This window comes from Lepisma saccharinum, chromosome 2 (assembly GCF_977018435.1).
Source record: "Lepisma saccharinum chromosome 2, izLepSacc3.1, whole genome shotgun sequence".
Lineage (NCBI taxonomy): Eukaryota > Metazoa > Arthropoda > Insecta > Zygentoma > Lepismatidae > Lepisma > Lepisma saccharinum.
Window position 1 is genome coordinate 77,212,316 of NC_139230.1, and position 24,357 is coordinate 77,236,672.

Below are 24,357 nucleotides of genomic sequence, written 5' to 3' on the forward strand. Positions count from 1 at the left end.
AAAGCTCATTTTCTTCCATTACCAGGAAACAAAGAGTAGAGTTATCAGATGTTATTAGTAGAAACTCGTTACTTGTCTCCTTTCGGCCATGATGAGGATAAGAATGGAGATTTCTGACCAAGGCGACAAGCGATCCAGCAAAAGGGAGGGGGTGTTCATATCGAAGTGACAAGTGACACGATACCTCTGTCTACAAGCAAGCGTTTTTCTCAAATCCTCTAACAGACCAAGGCGACACGCTGCATGACATCCATGACTTTCAGAAGCGGAAGCCGAGAAGCGACACGTTTCGAAACGAAGAAGCAAGTCTCGGCTGTTACTTCCGTTTGTCAATATCCTGAATTGGGTCGCCTAGGTCTGGTGTTCGGGCTTTAACAGTGAATGCTTACTTGAAGACTGAAGTGGCTTGTCTTTCTTTTCGCTTGTCACTTCGGTATGAACTTCAGTGTCATTTGCAGCCGTCGTTTGCTACTTGTTCCCTGTCGTTTCGGTTTAAAATCTCTCGGCAAGAAAGCATTCAATGCGTAGGCATGACCACCAGACCGAAGCAACACGATAACGTCCCCAGTGCGTGCAACATGCAAGTGGTACGTGTAGTTTGTCATATCACATTTGTTAGAAAGTTTTATTTATTTAAGAATTTTTGTTTCCAAAGCCATTTATCGCTTCGGTACGAAAGTTGCATTGGGACGAAGCGACGAGCAACGAGGAGTTTCTCACTGAAGTAACACTACCCGTGCAGCATAGCATATATTATTGAGTGTTTGTTTCCAAGTGACACGTGTCGCTTCTCGCTTCGGTCTGAAAGCATCCCAAGACTCGTACGGTATTCGAACATAGGATCCCTATTCGTAGAACACGAAGACAAACGTTTATACTTCTCAAAGTTAACGGCTTGATTGGAATCCTTAACTACATTTAATTTCAATGCAGTTCTTTTTTTAACAGTCGTGTTTGGCAACACTGATAAGTGAAGCGAAGTTTTAACTGTCGCCTCTGCAGCCGCGCCGAAACCGTGGACAGAGAGCTGTGGGTGTCTTTTTGCGACGTTGCATGCTACACGTATTTGACGTCTTCTGTACTCGCTCGCTCTGTTTAACGTGCGACTAAACGAGAGGGGAAAGTCTTCACCCGACAAACGTTGCAGGGGCAAAACAATCGCTTCCTTGCTTGTAGTAAGTTCACCGCGCATTTTCCCCCTGTGTCTGTTGTCACGGTATCTTACGCTTGATCTCTCCATTGCGTTATTTTCACAAAGTAGGAACTGTGTCCTGCTCGTCACTTCGGTTTGCGTGTGTTTCTTCATAGTTCAAATGTAAAAAGATAACATACAAATGCTTACGCAGAGATATTCGCATTATTATAGCTATGCGTATAATGCATTTGCTTATACATAATTGATTGATTGATTTGGTGTTTTAAGTCCACTTTATGCACAATAAGGCTAATCGGGACTGGACCTACAGTTTAAACTGGGATCCGAACCACTATGAGCTTCCACCGGTTATCGAACCCGGGATCCCTTGATTACAAGGCAACGACGCTACCACTGCGCCATCTTATGCATAAAACAACCGAGAGAACAATGACATGTACATTTGATAATGTTCCCCACCAGAAAACTTTGAAGGAAAAAGCTCGAGTTGAAGACATCGATTTCATTCCTTTTTGATAAATAATGCCTGCAAACAACATGTTTGCCTTCTATGATCTTAACGAAAATATTAAATCCACTGCAGTAAACATTACTTTCAAGATGGCAAAATAAAATGTAAACGACATAAATACTCTTCCCGTTTTTAAACCTGACAATTTATAGCCGTGTATTTGATTGCACTTTATAATTAATAATGAAATTAAGTAAATGGTCACAAAGTATTCAGGTTTAGTGAAAGGTAGCGTATTCCTTCCCTCAGTGTGGTCTTTATATAACAATATTTACAAAGTTACAGAAGCAAATGTACTTGAAGGGACAGCAAAGATTTTATGCCATCAAAATATATGTGGCGACTGCCTGTGTTCTCCCCTGTGTATGGCAGCGTGCCGTGACACCATTCGAGCAAATAATATGGCTCCACACATTCTCGATCTCTGCCGTAGTGAAAGAGACATGAATGATCAACACCACGCTCTGATGTAATCTAGGGGTGGCGGGTTCGACACGCGGTGGAGGCACATGGCACAGTGGTTCGGATCCCACTTTAAACTGTAGGCCCAGTCCCGATTAGCCTTACTGTGCATAAAGTGGACTTAAAATTCCAATCAATCAATCGATCAAAAACCACGCTCTGATGAAGCATTATAAAGGGAAGTCTCCTTAAAACGAACATATTCAGTAGATTCGACTCTATTGCAGCTCACCTGCGTGAAGGAAAGGTTAACACAGTGCGTTACGACGATACGTGGTTTCAGGTTCGAATCCCGGGTGTTCCTTTGACGGTGCCCTTCATCAATTTCATCATATTCTTACTCATCCTCGTCGTTTGGAGTAGCCAAAAATGAAAAAAACCGACGCTATAAATAATCTAATCCAATGTATTCATTTGTTACCTTCTGGCCTCCATGAAGAAGTAGCTACGAAGCCAGAAGCCCTACTTTTGAATCCTGGGTGAGGAATGGATATATCATCGTGTTCGTTCTAATTCCACCATTAATGCTTATTAACGATTAACCTACGACGTAGAAAAACGCTTAAAATTAACGTAAATATACGTCGCATTCTTCTGTCGCTTCATTAATGTGGATCATTTCTCTATCCTAGGGGGAAAATGTTAGTTTAGCAACGTGAAGAATATTCGCTTTCGAGGCAACCCAAGGCATTAAGAGGCAGTGGTGTAGCAAGGGGTGAGGGAAGTGCCCGACCGCATGGCTCCTCGCGCGTAAAAGTGCCTCGCGTCGAATTAGCTTGAAACGAAAAATGTTATAAACATGTGGGGGGGACATGGAAAATGCTATTTTTGTGGGAAATAATATTAAAACATTTATTTATTATTTATCTGGTTTTAAATTCTAATTAAACGTTATAATTTGAATGAATACGTCAAATCAGAAGCATAACATACAGGCAGGCAGGCAGGTCTTACTTTTCTGACACTTTTGGCTGATCGCGATGATGAGGATGAGTAACGATATGATGAAATTGATCAAGGAACACTCGCAAAGAACATCCATGCTCAAACCTTTATTCGAACCCGGAACCCACGGCTTCGTAGTGCGCTGTGCTAACCACTCCGTCCAGTTGGTCGACCCTGGTCGGCGAAATGCTGTTGGGAGTATAGGATGTGACCACCAATGTTATGGTAGTATTATTGTACGAGCTAGTGCTAGCTCGTAGATACAATGCTAAGTGTACACCCAACGGTTAAAGCAATATGTCCATCTCCTTTGAATTGTCATTCAGTCTGTTTTCCACAGTGTCATGATAATGGGTTGAAATAGAAACGCAGATGTCAACATAAACTTCGCATGAAAAGAATTAATGACCCCGTAGAACAACACAAGTTGTAGAGTAAAGAGAGAATGAAAATGGTGGTGAACAAATTGCCTACTATTATCTTTCCTAGTTGTAGAATTCTAGAGTTGCAATGTTACGGTCCAAAGTATCGGGAAAAAATCAACTCACTGATAACCCCCTCCCCCCTATCCGACAATCAGCATTCAGCAACGCAATCGCTTACAGACTAAAGTTGTCACAAGGCGTACAGCTTGGTGCTTATTGTTTACGTTCAATTTTCAGAAGTATTCGAATATTTCTGTCTTCCGCAAACTAACAATATTTTATTTTTTTAGAAATGTTCTTGTACCAGCACCATTGAACAGCCGTGAAAATTCTATGGTTAGAAAAAAAAACATTTGTAAATGAAATTATATACATTAGCAATCATTATTAAAATGAAGACCATGTCTAAATGTGGGTTAACCCCCCCACCCCCACAAATAAAACTCGAAACATTTTGGTAAATACGACTTAAGTTTGAAATAAATTGGGACAGGGATTTGGAAGAATGGACTGTCTCGACTAAATTAATTGTCTTGTAAACACGCATCAATGATTATAAAACAAAAATTACAAGGACAGTTTACTTTCCCTTGGCAGATAAGGTTTAGCATAGTGCTGGCGCAAAAGGTGGAAAAAAAGAGGGGAGAGACTACTCGCCCCTCATTTCCCCTTAATTTCCGCCACTGGATGGGGGCCTCGCATTCTAATCTCTTCCAGGGCGTCGCTATATGTTGCTACGCCACTGTTGAGAGAGGATTACTAAATTCAAAATTCCATCTTTCGAAGCGTCATACATGTTTTGTGCACTAGTTTTTATACAAGTACTTATTGTTAGTTGATTTAATTTATTTGACGTCGCATTTCTACCACTTCTGGCTAATTGCGAGGATGCAAACGAATGTCAGAAATTAATGAAGGGACAATCACAGATTTAAGGTTCTTATCAATAGCAACCAATTTTCGCGACGTGTGCAAGTCGCAACTGGACGTGTTCATTGGCAAAATAGGGGTGACGGAACTATGTTCAGGAAGTGAGTTTCGTGAAAATTGTCTGCTGTGGAAACAACAATGAAATTTCAAACGTAGTAACATCACCACCAAAATACGTAGAGATGTTTACGAATTATGTAAGGGTACAGAATGAAAAAAAATAACCATCCATATACTACTATATACGCAAACGGAACATATCAGGAAAGTATTCATTACGTCACATTAGTAGATAAACTTGTTTGTAAACCAGGAACTTTATTTTGGATCATTCACTTAAATTGGTCTCCTTAGTAAATCGTATAATCAGCACAAATGCACACAGCAGTAATCAGGATAATATTCACTAGTAATAGTGTTCACAATAAAGAAAATGTAGTAACTGAATACTTTGTGGCATTCTGTATTGTATCGAGGGCGTTTGTAGAATGTGCAACAGGGACCAAAGCGTCACAGTTTTCTTTGTTCCACTTCGAAACGGTTTGTTACGAATTGTAAGAGACATCACAAACACAACACAGAAAGCAGTAATAAACACAGCAAGCGAACCCTAGCAAGCTAAAGCCACAGGGTGGTTTGGTGAGTGTTCTACCAGCTTCCCCTCTCGCGTTTGGAATCGTACTTTCCAGCTAGTTTCGTTTCCCTTGAACGGACTTTACCAGTCAAATAATTTAGAACTCCAAGTTACTTGGTGACAAATAAAAAAATACTACACTAATCCGAAAAAAAAATTACCTTACTTCACAGAATATAATACTAATATGATCCTTTCTTTAACATGGAATTATCATTACCCGCAGACTATATGAGTGTTTCCAAAGATCTGCTGCATATACCCTTTCCCTCATAACAAACATCAACTAAAAAGTAAAACACGAGCGTTTCTCTATTTGCAGTCCGTCATTGTTTACGTGTAGCACGCAAGGTTAAAATTTCAGGGTTTGAATCCCAGAAAAGCATGTTTTTGCACTTGTCCTTTCTTGCATCATGATAAGATGTACAATTGTCTCAGCTCGACAGAATTCGACGGCAGAACTGTTCTGCTGCTTGCAGGAGTGTATATTATCTGCTTCAGTAATCTATACTCCCTTGTTCCACCTGCAAGGCTGCGAGAGTAGTGCTTTCAATTATTTTGACTGGTATGTAATTTTCGCTGCTGGCTACAAGCAAGGTGTAACAAAATCATACCTCATGTGATATTCAATTTGAATTTAGAAATTTTGGGTGCGTCAGCACTTAGGCTATTTTGCACCCGTCACAATATACGGGGTCCAGCTCCATACCATAACTAAAATAGCATTATTGCACTGTCTTGTTACTAAATTACAAAAATTTTCTGGCTTTCGTTAAAAGCTGAGGCTGCAAAGTGGAACTCAGCACACACAAGGACAAAAAACAGGACAAGACACACAAAATTATACTAGCCATAGTGCCAGTCGCCAGAGCCTCGTTCGTCTGTAAAATGTAGTGTAGGGTGTACTACTTGACAATTGGGTGTACTACGTTGAAGGCCATCCCTTACACCCCACCTCAAGTGGGGATTATTACAGATTAATTATTCGTTAAAATTAACATCAACAAGATAGCAAACAATGAACTATGAATCAACGAAATTAATAACAGCGTTTGCTTTTCTTTGACGGTTTACTCAGGAAACTGACCAGTGATCCAATATTTTGTTCCCAGTTATTTAAATTCATTATTTTATTATTTTTTTTATTTAAATCTTGTATCTACAAAGAAAATTAAAAAAAAGAAACGTAAGGACGTCTTATTTGAAATTCTTAACCCGTAGCGTGAAACAAAGGGTGGGAGGGACTTCGAAATGCAACAGTTAACTTTCGTACTTGGTTCTTGGAGAGAACGTGCGTAATATTAATTTAACGAATGGTTTGTCCAATGAATGATTAATAATTGTGACAGACAGGCGGAGCAAGGGGCGAAAATCCCGTGGATAGAACGAAATTACTATTTACATTGGGAACCATCAATCGTGATTTAGTTACCTAACAACCACTGCATAGCCAACCCAAATCTCGACAAATTAAATGTAAAAGCGAGCAAATGTAGAAATATTATGCAATAGATATTGGTCAATCGTTCTCAGCTGAATTGTATCCCCAGACATCTCTCACAAGTGACTTATCAAAAGTTTCATCTCCACATGATTTTGCAAAACTCTACCTCTCCAATTCTACTTCCCTCTCCAGAGGTATACCATGTTCGATTCCCGGTGGAGGCACATAGTGGTTCGGATCTCACTTTAAAACTATAGGTCGTGTCCCATTTAACCGATCTGTGCATAAAAGTGAACTTAAAACTATACATTAAAAAAAACTCGAGAGATATTCCGATCTCCGCACGGAGTGCTTAGCAGAGAGTTTACGAAGCCAATGGTTACGGTTCGCATCTCCCCCTGGACGTGGGTGTTCTTTGTAAGTGTTCCTGCATCAACTTCCTAATTTCTTCCTATCATCACTCATCCTCATCGTCGCGATTAGCCAGAGTGATAGAAAAGCGACGCTAAATAACAAAATCGAATCATTCCAGACACACACACACACACACAAACAACATACATACACTGAAGAGACTGAATAGTAGGAAATGTTTTGACATTTCTTATCACAAGTATGTGTGCTTTACATTGAAGGTAACTTCAATAATGCTTTGAGATGGGCCCAAGATATGTAGATCCGTCAATGACAGTCATTTGTTTTCTCCTCTCTCTTCCTCCGCATTGCTTTTACTCGAGAACCGCCGTGTTGCCAGTTTCCTTCAGTGCTTCGTTGTCAAAAGCTTCAAAAACGATAAATATTACATCTCTACTTTCGATGTCTAAGGTTCATGATGATACAAATGCTTAGCATTGAATAAAGGCGACGACCATCTGTTCAAGAATGCTTAACATTTTGAGTAGTGTGATTTGACCTATAACCAGGACCGGAAAGTATGAACCCCCCTCAGGCAGATTTGCCTACACTTAAAACAAGCTCAACATGCCCATATGAGCTTTTTGCTCATGTGTGGAACCCTGTCTAATCCAAGATTTTTGTAAAAATGCTCTCGGGAATTTTCCGGAAAGTATGACCCCCTCAGATTGATTTGCCTACACTTATAAAAGGCACTTCTGTGAGATTGTTGTCCATAAACCTGTCAAAAATATGCCCCTCTTGATATTTTTTTGGCCACACCTAAAACTACGCCAAAAATGCTCATGAGAGCCACACCCACCCACACACACCCACACACACACACACACACATATTTACTTCCGGTCCACTTCTGGTTTATTTCTGGCCATTTCTGCCTACTTCCGGTCTATTTTCGGCCATTTCTACCCATTTCTGCCCACTTCCGGTCCACTTCCGGTCTATTTTCGGCCATTTCTACCCATTTCTGCCCACTTCCGGTCCACTTCCGGTCCACTTCCGGTCTATTTTCGGCCATTTCTGCCCATTTCTGCCCACTTCCGGTCCACTTCCGGTCCACTTCCGGTCTATTTTCGGCTATTTCTGCCTATTTCTGCCCACTTCCGGTCCACTTCCGGTCCACTTGTGGCCTATTTCTGGTTTATTTCTATTGCATCATGTTTTGCAACAAATTATTACCTAATATTATGCATTAGGCATGTGTTGTTTTCTGATTAATTGGTTATGACATAATGTGATGATGTGGTGTTGTCTGATTGGTTTAAATAAGCAGGGTTTCTATTGGCTCTATAAATCTATATAAGCCAGAGCACAGTGCAGATTCTTCACCATTGCTGGATCGGCATTGGAACCCACATCGCGGGGGATAGAACCTGAACAGGCTCCACCAAAGTATAGGAAACTTGAAGCATATAATTTGGCGGAATAACCCAAGTAAGGTCATAGAAACAATATACACTGATACAATAAAAGCCAATTTTTGGCAGGGGGGCCAAAGTGCTTCCTAAATACAAAATAATTAATATCTCAAGAACTAATTGACAGAGCTATGCAGTTTTTTTGTCTGCACTGAACCCAACTGATATTTTTTATTAAGCATAGAATTTTGATTTGAACCCCAAGAAATTTTATATAATAAACAAACAACAAAAATACCAAAGCCAAAAATATTAACACACACACATACACATACACACATACAAATCACACTGCTGAACCCAACTGATATTTTCTATTAAGCATAAAATTTTGATTTGAATCCCAAGAAATTGTATATAATAAACAACAACAAAAATGCCAAATCAAAAATATTGTAATCAATGCAAAAAGAATATATCCAGCCCCAATTGGGCTAAGCATCAAAAGATTTGTAATCCAGACAAATGCAGAACTCCCACAAAAATATGCCCAAAATGCCATAGAGAATATAGTATGCAATACTTCACATATACACATAAAGGTACTTGCTCTGCACAGTCATCAATATTGCCCCCACAACCATCTACATCTGGTCTGAAAAGGAAGCATGAAACACCTATTAATGCTTCACCGGCAAAACAGCCACGCTATGAACCCATCCATAGCAGTTTTAATGGCCAATTAAGAGATCACCGTTTTGTATCAGAGCCAAGATGTGACATTAAGAATTTTTTGAACAGTATAAATTCTGATGTGCAGGCAATTCTAAATGCACAAAATGGCTCTTATAAGCTGTCCCTCAAATTGTTTGCACAATATAAGAAGCCAAATGGCACAAAATTTACACAGCCCCACATAAGAGAAACTGTACCTGTATACTCAAATGCAAATTCAGACAAAATAATAAGCAGTTTGATAGAACAATTGAATATTAAACACTCTGAATTTGCAGCAAAAGAGTCTGGATGGAGCCTAGGCGGATCTCCACACAAGCTCTATGTTAATATTTCTGAATTCAGCCCATTACAAGGATCTACATATTTGCCATTACCTGCCAATATTAAAAACAAACAAGCCGTGGTTAATAATAAAAAATAATGATGAGAAATGCTTTTTGTGGTGTATTTTAGCTGCTTTGTATCCAGTTTCAAGGCATCCTGAGCGAATAAGTTATTATAAACAACATGAAAATGATTTTGATGAAGAAATGGAGGGTTTAGAATATCCAATGTCTGTTCAGAATATTGATAAATTTGAAAAAAAGGCCAGGAATATCAATGGAAAACAATTATCTATTAATGTATTTATTTGTTCTACTGGCCGTGGCAATTGCTTGATAGCACCTCTCAGAATCAGTACATTTGATGATGATTCTGCTGTTCCGATTGATCTGCTCTTAATTGAAGAGGATGACACATATCATTACACTCTGATACACAGTCTTGAAGCTTTAGTGAGAACACAACTAGACAAATCCAATATAATATTCAAGTTGTGTAGAAGATGTTTAATTGTATTTGATGGCAGAAAAATGGTGAATGGTGTTTATGAAAAGAATGCAGAAATTGCTAAAAACCAATTAATTGAGCATCTGAAATACTGTGGCAACCATAAACCTGTTCATATGGTGATGCCTAATACAAGTGAAAATGCCAAATTCAAAAAAATTGAAGCCTTGTTGGAACACCCAGCATATATAGTGTGTGATTTTGAATCAAATCTCAAACCTCTTGCATTCTGCAGCCCAGATCCTGAGGAATCTTCAATTACACCATACCAGTTACATGAACCTTCTAGTTTTTATTATGTGATTGTACAGGATGGTGTTGTTAGTAATGAATATTTATACATGGGAGCAGATGCCATCAAAGCATTTGCACACAGAATAGAAAATGAGTGACATGACATAGCATCTAATATCTTATTAAAATCAAAACCCATGTTGTCTTTAACAGAGGATCAGATTGAAGATTTCAACAATGCAGAAAAATGCCTGGTATGTGATTCTGAATTTTCAGATATGAATATCAAGGTGAAACACCATTCTCATACAGATCGTAAATTCTTAATGGCCCTGTGTAATAGCTGTAATATTAAGATCCAGATACCAAAATTTGTCCCTATATTTTGCCATGGAGCATCCAATTATGATTTTCATCATCTGATCAGGTACGAGGGGTTTGACAAGCAGAATTTAAATATTTTAGCTGAAAATAATGAAAAATATATTGCCATTAGCAAAATAATTAAAGTTAATGGTGTTCCTATTCACTTAAGATTTCTTGATTCATGCAGAATTCTGTCTGCTAGCCTGGCTACACTGGCCACTCAATTATCTGATGATCAATTCAAAATCACATGTGCTTCGTTTCCAAATCAGGACCTGAAATTAATTAGGCGGAAGGGTGTATATCCATATGATTATGTTACAGATTTTTCTAAATTTGATGAGTGTTCTCTGCCACCACAACAAGAGTTTTACAGCAAAATCAGAGGATCTGGAATCACTGATGAAGATTATCACCATGCCCAGTTGATGTGGAACAATTTAAAATGCCAGATATTTGGTGATTATCACAAGGCATATTTAAAACTTGATGTGACCCTCTTAGCTGATATACTGCAGGCATTCAGAAAATCTTCCATGCAAAATTATAAGCTGGATCCAATGTATTTTTACAGTGCTCCGGGCCTAGCATGGTCTGCAATGTTTTTAAACACTAAAATGCAATTGGATCTGATCCAAGATCAGGACATGTATCTGTTTATGGAACAATGTATAAGAGGAGGCATGGTGCAATGTTCTCAGAGATATGCCAGAGCAAATAACAAATATATTCCTGATTATGATCCAGCACTGCCATCAAATTATATACTGTATGTAGATGCCAACAGCCTCTATGGTTATGCTATGATGAAAAAACTGCCATATGCAGGGCTTGAATGGGTTGAAGATTTCAATATTGAAGATCTTAAGAATTTTGATGACAGTGACTATGGCCTATTCTTAGAGGTTGATCTGACAATTCCTGATGATTTACACAACACATTTTCTGATCTGCCCCCAATTCCCGAGGTTAAGTGTTCACCTGGCTCTAAACAGAAGAAATTGATGATGACTCTAGAGCCGAAACAGGATTATGTCATATATTACAAAAACCCTCCAGTTCCTGATGAATCATGGTGTTCAAGTGACCAAAGTTGGAAAAGTTTTGAGGTTCAGGCACTCAAGATGGTTGAAGCCATATATTGATACAAACACAGAGCTTCGAACATCTGCAATGAGCCAATTTGATAAGACCTTGTTTAAATTGATGGTCAATTCAGTGTATGGCAAAACAATTGAAAATGTCAGAAAACATATTGATGTTAAAATAATTACTGACCCCAGCCGGAGCAAAAAATTGATTGCAAAGCCAACTTCAATTACAGAAGAATTTATGATGAGAATATGGCACTTTTCAACATGAAAAAAACAAAGATCAAATTTGATAAGCCTATTTATGTAGGGGCTGTGATATTGGAATTGGCCAAATTACACATGTTAAAATTGTATTATGATGTGCTGAAACCTTTTTATGGTGATAGTGTAAAATTGATGTACATGGACACAGATAGTTTTGTTCTTGATATTCAAACAGAAGATGTTTATCAAGATATGGCACAGCCTGAATTGTTTAAATATTTTCATACCACTGAACATTCAAAAATTCAACCCCACAACAAAAAGGTGCCTGGCAAGTTAAAAGATGAGACACTTGGTGATGTTATTGTGGCATTTGCTGGGTTAAGGGCCAAGATGTACAGTTTTGAAACATGTAGTGGCGCTGTTGCCAAAAAGGCCAAGGGCATTGGCAGAGTGACTGTGGACAAAGAGCTTGAATTTGAAGATTATAAAAATTGTCTCAAATCCCAGAGTTTAATCAGAACATCAGAATCCAGAATTCAGAGTGTGGATCAATTATTGACTAGCAATATTGTAAAAAAGTGGCTCTGGACCCACATGATTATAAAAGATGCATTTTGTCATGTGGCATACATACTTTACCATGGGGTCATTGTGATTTGAAAAATAGCAAACAATGCCCAATTACAGAGCATGATTTGAAATAAATAAACATGCCTATGAACTTATTTGGGTTCAAAAAACAGGCTATTATGGAGCTGCCAACACCACAAGCCTCTTCTGATATAATATCTAAACAAAGTGGCTTGTTAATTATTCATCTGAACAGCATACTTACAGATGTTGATGAAGAAACAGGTAAAATATTGTACATATTTAACAATAATTTAAATCATTACCAATTACCTGTAGGTGGGCAATTACAATTTATTACAACTCCTGAGGGTGATGTCAAAATTTCAGTGGGGAGAAATATTTATAGAATTAAGCACTCAAACATGATTTATGGCACTGTATATACTGTTTCTGCTGGTGAATGCTTATATATTGAGGTCCCTGGATCCTATGACAAGCTTATACCCTTTTTTATAGAATTAAGAATCAGATATTCAATAATAAATAACCACTAAAACAAAAATGCCTAATGATATATTTGGCCATACAAGACATGAAGATCACAGTGATGAGATTCTTATGCTTGATGTCAGAGTCAAGAAATTAAGAAGTGATTTACAAGCTTTACAAACCACACTCAATGCCAGTCTTCAACTGGAAATTACAAATTTGCAATCACAATGCATGGACCCTCTTCTTAAAATTGATTCTGAACTCAAATTGCTGCTTCAGAAATATACTGACTTGGCCACATTGAATAATTTTCAAAATTTAGAAGAAGCTGTAGCAGCTCTTCAAGCCAAATTTAAGACCCAGGCCACCAACTCTGAGCAATTGAAAGAGCAGATAAATAATGTCCAGACACAGCTCCAAACAATTGTCAAAAGCATAAAATCACAAGAAGATTTTGATCTAGTGATTTCCACTCTAAAAGAACAGATTCAATCACTCCAAATACCTAATCTGGGCCCCTTGAACAATGCCATAGCCGAGGTTAAAGAAAAAATTGAGGCACTTGAAAATTTTATGAACAATTTGCCATCTTCTGATGCTTTGAGTGCCATAACTCGGAGTGTTGCCAATATTAAGCTGCAACTTGAAACATATGAAGATTTTGGAAAAATTCAAAGTACCATAACCCATCTTGAGGGTACAATAGCAGCAGTGCAAAGTGATTTGACAAATATACAAGAATCTCTAGAATCCCGCCTGCCTGGTATTGTAGACACACTTGTTAGTGTCCAGGAACAGATCACAAAGCTTGAAAACTTCAACACTGAATCTGAACTATCTCATTTTCATCACTTGATCGATGATATCCAAACAAAACTTGAAATTTTACAACAATCAACACCCACTCAGGCAGATATAGCCAAAATGCTATGCAAAATGTGGCTGATGCTTCTGAATTAAATAATATGAAATTGGCACTTGAATCTTTGCAAAATACTGTAACAAATCTGCCTACATCACAGGAACTTAAAAATATTAAGAGAGCAGTGAATGGCATATTGAAATCAGAAGATATCAAGAATATCCAGACAGAGATCAAACAACTTACTCAGACAGTGGCCACTCTACCAACTAATCAACATATTAATGAACTGCATGCCCTGTTTGAGGATATCAGAAGACAGGTCCATGATCTTACTGCTCAAAATTCAAAATTGGCAGTTATTGAAAATTTGCAACAAATTGTAGCTAATATCAAGCAACAGCTAGGGACCATGGAATCCAATCAAGCAAATGCTCTGTCTGTTTTTGCCACCCAGCTTCAAGAGATTGTGCAACAATACAAGAAACTTGTTGTGGACATAAAAATCAAGCCAGGCCATGATGATGTCCCCTGCTCAATGTTATTACCAATTTTTTGTTGGGGGCACACTGAGACCAATCAAGATCAAATATTGGCTTCAACCACAGGCACACCACTACCCCACCTTATCAATAACAAATGCTGATAACAAAGTAAAAATCACCAGTGTAGAGTTAGAGGATTTTACAGATCCCAATACATTAGAAACAGCCTATGTTGAAGATGATGGCTCTCTGGAATTTCATATACAAATAGGGGACAAATTATATTTAGAAAATCCTGTAGTATCAGCTGCTGAACACCCCATAGTTGCAATATTCTTGTTTTCATATTATGTCTAGACAAATTATTGTTGATGAATTACACAGACAAGCCAGACATAATTATAAGAGACTGCCAGTAGTCACAAAAGGCATAGATGATTTATGGCAGAGCGACTTGATTGAGATGGCAAGTGGACAGCTGAAAAACTTAGACAAAATCAACAAGGGCTACAAGTATCTACTCACTGTAATAGATACATTTTCAAAATTTGCCTGGGCTGTGCCACTCAAATCCAAGACTGGAAAATGTGTTACAGAAGCCATCAGGACAATCATCAATCAGAGTGGAAGATCACCGCGCTATTTGCAAACAGATAATGGCAAAGAATTTTATAATTCTGTGTTCCAACAATTTATTAAAGGCCAGTCAATACAACATTATTCGAGTTACAGTGATCTCAAAGCCTCAATTGTAGAGAGATTCAACAAAACCCTAAAAAATCTTACGTATAAACAATTTACACTTCAAGGTAATTATAAATGGTTCAGTATTCTTCCAGAACTTCTACATAAATATAACAACTCGGTCCATTCCACAATCAACATGAAACCCTCTGATGTAACTTCATCTGATGAGCAAAAATTGATCAGGACTGTTTACCAGCCAACAACAAGAAAGGCCAAATATAGGGTGGGTGATCAAGTAAGAATCAGCAAATATAAGCACTTATTCAAAAGAGGCTTTACAAGAAACTGGAGCACTGAATTATTTACAGTGGTTCAAGTTAAACCTGGGACCCTTAACACATATATAATAAAAGATCAACGAGGAGAAATTCTCAAAGGCAGATTCTATGAAGAAGAACTCAGCAATACTAAACAGCCTGACACATATCTCATAGAAAAAATCATCCGCAGAAAAGGCAACAAGTTACTTGTCAAATGGCTAGGACTCCCAGAACACAGCTGGATCGATGCAAACAAAATAATAATATGAGCACCTGGGATGTTATAAAAAGGCTGCCAGAACCTGAACAACAAAATAAGAGAAATGGAAAATTGCTGCCTGATAATATTAGATGTCTTATTATTGGGCCATCTGCTTGTGGTAAAACTACACTAATGGTTGATAATTTTTTATTGGCACCCAACTGGTTAGACTGGAAAAACAGGCACTTGTATATCTTCTCTAAGAGCTTGGAACAATTAAAATATCAGCAGCTGATGAAGCTATATGATGGATTGGATATTGCCACTTTTGAATCAGATGTTAAGCCACTTCATGAATGTCTCGATAATTCTGTTGTTGTGTTTGATGACATTATACTGGATAATCAAAACAAGGTTAGAAATTTCTTTACACAGGGCCGACACAAAAACATTGATTGCTTCTACCTGGCACAGACTTTTTCTAAAATTCCGAAGCAGCTGATCCGAGACAACAGCAATTTTATATGTGTGTTTCATCAAGATCATACCAACCTCAAACACATACATGATGAATATGTAGGTGGGGACTTGAGCTACAATGATTTTTCTAAGATTTGCAGTAGGTGCTGGAATCAAAACAGTTATGGGTTTGTCACAATTGATATGACAAGAAAACCCAATAGTGGCAAATACAGAAATAAAATCAACAATTTTCTAGACATTGAAACATATATAAATAACCATGAAAAGGCCAATCATTGATGATCTTAAATTAAGAGATTATCTTGTAAAAAGATTTAAGGGATGGAAATCACAGAACCGAGGAATTTATGAACAACACAAACAAACAGAACAGCCTATTATTGATGCTATTAGTGAATTAGGTAAAAATATCAAAACTGTTACAGAGCAAAATCAAAATTTGATCAAAGAGCTTGTACCTGTAGCTGCAAGGAACAGATTAGATTATCCAATCACCCCACTCTCCAGTATTCATACACCTAGTCCTGTTGTTCCTCGAAGAATTGAAGCTACTCTGGATCCTATTGAATTGGGTCTTCTTGCTCAAAAATATTTAAGCACACCTAAAGACAACAAAGATGAGGTCTTTGGCTTATATGCTGACACAGAGCGTGATGGTAGCATCATACATAGAATTGGCAATTTCAGAGTAACATTTATGGGAGATGATATAATTGTATATTCAGAATCTCATCTTGGAGAAAGAGGTGGTTTTGTTAAATATCCCGGCACACCTGGATTGTGGGAACTGATGACTAGGAAAAGGCCTGGCAGCTATACAGATCAAGACTATGAGCACTACAAAGAAATATTAATAAAATCAGATGCTCTATACCAGAACAATGATCCCACACAAAAAAGAGACAAGTCTAGCAGTGGAGCAAAATACAACAATTTAATCAAGCCCATATGGTCACAGATCACGACTGGCAGTGGAATCAAACAATACAACACCCTGCCTAAAGAATTTGTCTGGGTTGATGATGTCAGGAAACTTGTAGATAGGTTATTGGTGATAGCTGGGGAGGAAAATGCTGGCAACCACAATTTTTACAATGAAAAGGTTGGAATTATGGACATGATAAGCACAAAATTGTCTAATTTTATAGTGAATGACACTAAGGGGATTGGATATCTTATAAAAATTATTAATACTCTACCACCTAAATTTTGGAATATTTCTGAGGGTCGGGGGTTGGTTAATGACATTATAAACAAGCTGCCATTTGAACTACATATTCCAGGCTATCAGTATTTTGGTCCAGGCACAAAATTGGACCATAGATTAAACAGAGGTGATCCTGGTGTTAATCCCCTAGATGCTGCTTGCAGAGACCATGACATAGCATACAACACACATTCTGATCTTGACAAGAGACATGTTGCAGACAAAAAATTAGAAGAGGCTGCATTTGGTAGATTTGTAAGCAAAGATGCTTCTTTCAGTGAGAGAATAGCAGCATTGGGGACCACCATAGCTATGAACACCAAACAAAAACTGGGGTGGGGGCTGTGAATATGTATATAATAAACCTATAATGAAGGCCAAGGGTGTTATGTATCAAATACCTTATGTAGGTCTTAAATCTCTTAAAACTATTGATAGCCTTTTAACCAAAAAGCAGCGCAAGAAAAAAAAAATTGTCTTGCAAAGGGCCATGGTATGAAATTGTTGCTTAGTACCCCCCAATTAAAAAAATTACAACAATCTAGAAAAAAATCACATGTGGGGGGTTTCATATTTACTATCCCGGCCATCTTAGCAGCACTTGGGGCTGTTGGGAGCTTGGCTGGGGGATCAGCTGCCATAGCAAAAACAGTAATAGATGCCAAAGAGAATAGGGCAGAATGAGATGAATTGAAGCGCCATAACCTGGCCATGGAGAAACAAGGCAAAGGTGTTAAGAGAGCCATGAATAAGTTTAAAAAAAACATGAGCCGCTTACAAACCAAGATATTGAAGCTTTAATCAAGCCACTGGGCATCAAAAATTTTAGAGGTGTGTACATGTCTGATTCTTTACCAGAACAACCACTCAACAAAGAGTGTGGCATTGTTAATTTGGATAAGTACGAAAATCAGGGCACTCACTGGATTTGTTATCTTAAATATTTAAAAGATGAGGCATTTGTGTTTGATTCATTTGGAGGTGTTCCACCTCAAAATTTAATAAAATATCTAAAATCAACTAATCTTTATTACAATAATGCCCGTGTTCAAAATTTCAAAGATGTTAATTGTGGACATTTGTGTTTATCTGTTCTTAGATATATGTCTCAAATAAATAAACCATCAATTGAAAATTTTCAAAAGGCCCTGTGGTATCTGAAACATCATGGGGGTATACCATCTTACCAGCCAAAATTCAATATTGAAACTCAAATTACATGATGATATAGTGTATCCCAAAACAATAGCTCTCAGAGCATGTTATGGCATGTACTTGATCCCTAATATTACACACCACAACAACAAAATTGCAGTAGGGGATCAAAAAATTGTCATCACTCCAAGGCAATATAATCTGTCCACTCTAAATGCTCAATTACCCAGAGGTATAGTATTAACTCAAAATTCTGTCACTCGCAGAGTAGAGATTGTATCTGCTACAGAAACAGTGGATCTGGGTACTATAGGAGAGCTGTTAGGCTTTGAGAACAACACAAAACTTGAACCAGCCATCAAACACACTGCTATTAATATACCTAAATTCTTAGCCATAGAGACTCTGAATATTCACTGTAATGTGGCTGAGGGAATGATCACCAAATCAAATGGCATAGTCACTCACAAACAAACTGGCATCATTTCAACATTTAAACCTAATTCTGAATTTATGGAGCCAATCATCTACACTCCATCCCCAACATTATATTTTCCTGTGTGTCATAATGGAATAGATAACATTGAATTGATGGTCACTAATGAAAAAGAAGAATTAGTTGATTTTGCTGGAGCCACAACAACTGCAATCATAGAGATTAATATTTAAATAAAAATACATACAAAAAAAATGGAAAATATTGAGAGTTATGAGCTACAATCATTCGCTCCAAACAGGAGGACATTTGCAAATTTAAATCAACCCAACACAGAGATTGAGGTTGATCTTGATGTAGGGGATGGCTTTATACACCCCCACAGAGCAGATCTATACATCAAATTTGATGTTGTAAAGCTCGATGGAACAGATTATCCGGCAAATTCAAATATAAGATTGGTAGACAATTTTGTGCCGCATCTGTTCTCTGAAATTGAGATCAGAAAGCATGGTGTTGTTATAAACAGAGTGGATTATCCCGGCATTACCTCCACAGCTTTGGCCACACTAAAATTATCCAAAACCGAGGCTTCTTACTACAAAATAGGTGGATTTGAGGCTGGTGATAAAATTATATCGAAGAGCCACACAGTGCTGTTCCCTATGCGCCTGTTGCCAGGATTCTTCTCAGATTACAAAGATATTATGTGGAAGGGTGGTTTAAGAATCACATTTAGAAGAGCTGCCAATGATAATAATGCTTTGATGAGGTACAGCACATTAAACTCTACAGGGGAAGCTCTGCCCAATACCCTACCTGATGAAGGCAAATGCATTATTCAGACTATGGAGCTAAGAATCCCGGTTGTTGAATATGAAGCCAGTTATGCTCTTAAATACAAAGCAGATATAATAAAAAATCCACAGGTTCCTTTACAATTTTATACATTTATACATATACAATGTGTACAGAAGCCCGCAACTGGTACTTATTATGAGTTTGATGCTACAAATTCATTCTCCAGTATACAATATGACATGCCGGATTTTGTGGTGGTGCTGTTTCAGACTGGAAGACACAATAATCAGGAAAAAAATTCAAGTAAATTTGATAACTGCAACATCAAGAACATATATCTTAAAAATGGCAGAAATGAGGTATTTCCTAGAGAAAATTATAATTTAAACATGTCCAAGGATGATTTCCTCAAATTATATGAAGCATTTACAGCATACAAAAGGGTCACTACTGGCAATACTGACATGTATTACACACCAGATGAATTCAAAACACAGAGACCCATGTTTGTCATCAATGCTTCAAAAAGGAAACAAGTTGTGGTGAATGACAGGACAAACATTAAAATTATCTGTGAATTCCACGATACACTCCCTGATGACACTATATGTAGTGTTATTCTCATAGGTGAAAAATCATATGTTTATGATGTAAGAAATGAGAGAGTCACAGAGCAATTCTAGAAGAATTACATTATCTTAATACTAGATATACAAGTTGAGCCTGGTGCCCAATTGAACTTAAACCGGAAGCAAATATGTGTGTGTGTGTGTGTGGGTGTGTGGGGGGGTGGGTGTGTGTGGGTGTGTGTGTGTTCATACGTTTGGCGTAGTTTTAGGTGTGGCCAAAAAAAATATCAAGTGGGGCAAATTTTTGACAGGTTTATGGACAACAATCTCACAGAAGTGCCTTTTATAAGTGTAGGCAAATCAATCTGAGGGGGTCATACTTTCCGGAAAATTCCCGAGAGCATTTTTACAAAAATCTTGGATTAGACAGGGTTCCACACTTGAGCAAAAAGCTCATATGGGCATGTTGAGCTTGTTTTAAGTGTAGGCAAATCTGCCTAAGGGGGGTTCATACTTTCCGGTCCTGGTTATAGGTCAAATCACACTACTATTTTGACAACGCAAGGAAAGGATTCTATTGTTAAGAGCTGCTTGCGTCACCCACGCTCCGACCGCTCCCTTACTGTTGGACGGACTTATGCACGTTGTGGTTCGCATACCACTTTTAATTATAGGTCAGCACCGATTAGCCCATCTTTGCATAAAGTAGACTTAGAACTCAAGTTAGCGTGATCACAGGTTCCATTACCGAACATTTCGGTTTCTTGAAGGCAATTGGGGAGCTACGTGAAATAGAGGATAAAGATTACAGGGGCAAAGGGATTCGATGTGCTGACCACGTGTCAACTTATAAGAAAGCCACTTAACAGGCCTTAGTTATTCAAGGCCGTTTCACCACGGAGTTTTTTCATCGTAACTGTTATGGAGATGATTAATTTTATATAAGATTGGCGAGAAAATATTAACAAAACATCCTATTATTGTGTTTCACGCTAATCGGAGGTGAATTCTGTTACTGGGTGATAGATGGGTGTTATGATATGTCAGCTGTAAAGTTAAGAACAGTGGCGTATTTAGAAGGAGTTTTAGAGCTAGGTAGTCTTATTTTTGCTCAACTTTCCTAAAAAAACATCAAATTTAGGAAAAGATGGCATGATCTAGGAGTGGTAAGAAGTAACTCATAATCCCTTTACTGCATTTGTGAGTACGCCACTGGAAGCGTGGGGAACACTGCTGCAAATGGAGAGGGTTCCTTACATAACGATAACAGGAGCGAGGTGTAATGAATGGCTTTCCTGCAAGAGCCTAAATGTCAACCTCTCTTCCACGTCCTGGACTCAGGGGGGGGGGAGGTTGCCATTAGGTTATCCTAGGCTATAACCTAGGGCCACACAAAAATGAGACACTGAAGGGACAGAAGTGAAGACCATGGACTATTAACATTTCTTAATGTTGTGATAAACATGCCAAATCCTATTACTTGCTTATTTCGTGAACGAAGGACTACCTAGCGCTTAAATAAGTTTTTACACCATGACCTATTTTCAAACGTCACCTAGATCATACAAACAATATGTACCGATATTGTATCAATGTTTTAAACTTTACAAGTTTTATTAGTACAGAGCATGCAGTTAGTGAAAATAAAGTACCATGATATCAAAATTATTAATAAAAATGTCTACAGTGCCCGAAAGAAAAGATAGCCTAGGGGCCCAAATTCTATATACTATCCCGCTCTGCATGGGCTGCATTTTGCAGACAATTTGGGCATTCACGTCTAGACTCACATTCAGTCTGTTTGTTGCGTACTGTCCAAACATTTTTGTCATTGCCCTCACATCAATTCCATCCTAATCTTAGCGATTGACCAAATGAATCAGAAGCGAGAAGTGAAATTAGTTAAATCAATCTGTAGATAACAGCAGAAAATGGCTGTGCCTTCCTCAAATTGAAGATTCCTATCGCAAATATATAATATAACATGAAGGATAGTATGAATGATGAAACAGATTGTTGGAACAAACACAATTTCATGTCAAGGTTTTCCAGAATGCGAACCTAGGACCCCGAGTTTTGTAACACGGTACGCCAACCATTCAGCCACAGAGCCGACCTGAAATACTTTTTTTATTATTATCTAAACCTCAAAATAATATGTTAATATTGAATCAATGCTTTTTCTTGTTCACATCACATTACCTACAAATTATCAGTGATTGAAGGGTGTGTGAGGCCCTACACATCGTTTTATATATTCTGTTAGATAGTCTGGTCATTGTTAAGAGACTAAACAAAATGCAGGACTACATTTAGAATATAATCGTTATATTTGCACCTTCAATCACTGCCACAATCACTGTAGGTGTAATGCCTATAAAGTGTGTTTACTACACGCTCCGAAACGTTTGCCGGAATCATTGCAATGGGTGTGATTTCGCGCAAACAATTGTGGGGGAAGTTGTTGGCTGAATATCATCCAATGGTAACAGCCGCTGAGGCTCTAATGGTGTACAGCAAACTTGAACCATATTGGGAGTACTGCATTCCCAACTAGTTGCCCCCATGCAGACGCCACTGTTGCTTGTGTATATAAATGTTCACTCACTTACAAGCGAAACCGAAACTCGAGCTCTCAGCGAGACAACTCCAGGCGCCGTAAAACAGATAACGGTTGAGCCACTGACGTTCGTTGGAACATGCATTGCTACAGTCGTGGCTTCCCACTGCTTTGGTTGCGTTGAAGTATTTTGACAGGTGTCCGTATTTCGTTGCAGGATACATGCAAGACTTAACAGAAGAATGTTAATGATATGCATATGATATAAAATGGTGATTAATTATTATTCGGAAATTAATAGACGATTTCTCTTCTGCAAAGTGTAAGAATGTTTTCTTCCGATAAAATTAACGACGAAATAGTAAAAAAAATATTTAACCAGAAATCAACAAAGTAAATAACAGCCCTTGCTTTTATTTACCTTTTGATATATTACCAAAGCAATTACCAACCTTTTTTTAATACTGCCGATACTGTGCGTAAATGCAGTCAGTACCCCTGCCCCCAAAATGATATGTTTACTGTCTCCTTATATATATCTCTGCCTCTAATTAATTATATATTTGCCACGTAAGACAGATGAAACTGACATAGGAATTCGAACCTAGAATTTATTGTGTTCAGATAATGAGTCGACCGACATTTAACAATCGTGACGTCCTTTAACTTCTCCAGGCACAAATAGCCTAGATATATAAATTTACTTTCTTTTGATCTATAAAACACCCGATATTAACACAATTTCAAAAAACATCTTTTACATATGAAGCAAATTAAAACTGATTTGTGAGGGCATAGGAGTGCGCACGTGGGTTGCCAGTGGTGCATGAACACCTCCAAATGCGTCCTCAAAAAATTAAGAATGTAGAGACAACCATTATAATAATGAAAATAATGTCTCCCCTGCTGTCTCGAGATTTGAATTTAATGGTCGGACCCTTCTAAAGTTAAAGCCAGAAGAGTGAAACGACTTGCAGCCAAATATATCCTCTTCTCTAAATTTAAGGTGCTCTTGCCTATCCTCTTCTCTACTCTGCTTCATAAATAACAGACGTGTCGTGAGGCTAACGCTCTCTTCATTTTCGTCAGTTAATTTTTGAACAGCCTGTGTAATTTAATTTTCCTCCTTGATATTTTGCTTTTCTGACAGTGCGCAGCATATCTTCAAGGAAAAAATTATTCTAAATGCAACTCAAATTTCGTAAATTCTTCTTCGCTCATTCCCGTGCGAGATTTATGGTACCACTTTTTACAAAAACTACATTCTCTTGCCCCCTCATAACAAAGTTCCTTGACGCAGCATTCAAGTATTTTATTCCAGCCTATTTCGGCTGCTTCGTCCTGAGACTGAGAGATCGACGTTCGAACCATGTGTACCACTGACCTACTTATCGCTAGCTCGCTAATCCCTTAATCCTGTACAGCTGCAACGAAAGAGCCTGCTCACCCGATCAAACTGTACAGCTTTTTTTCACTTTCTTACGCAGGACACAAATATCTTACACACAAATAATCCTATATAAACTTATTATTAACAAGATTTCTTAAGTTAAAAGTATTATCTCAAAAAATAATCAGAAGGAACTCCCGGTACAAGGCACCATGTAGAGTTATACAAAATTGATTCGAAGATGATTTTTTTTTGTGGACTGACGTCAAAAGCAAAACAGTAAATAAAACCGACAGTGGATTTATATATATATATATATATATATATAATTAATAGAACTGTGCTTTATAGGTGAGGTTTCAACATACAATATTTATACATCCAGG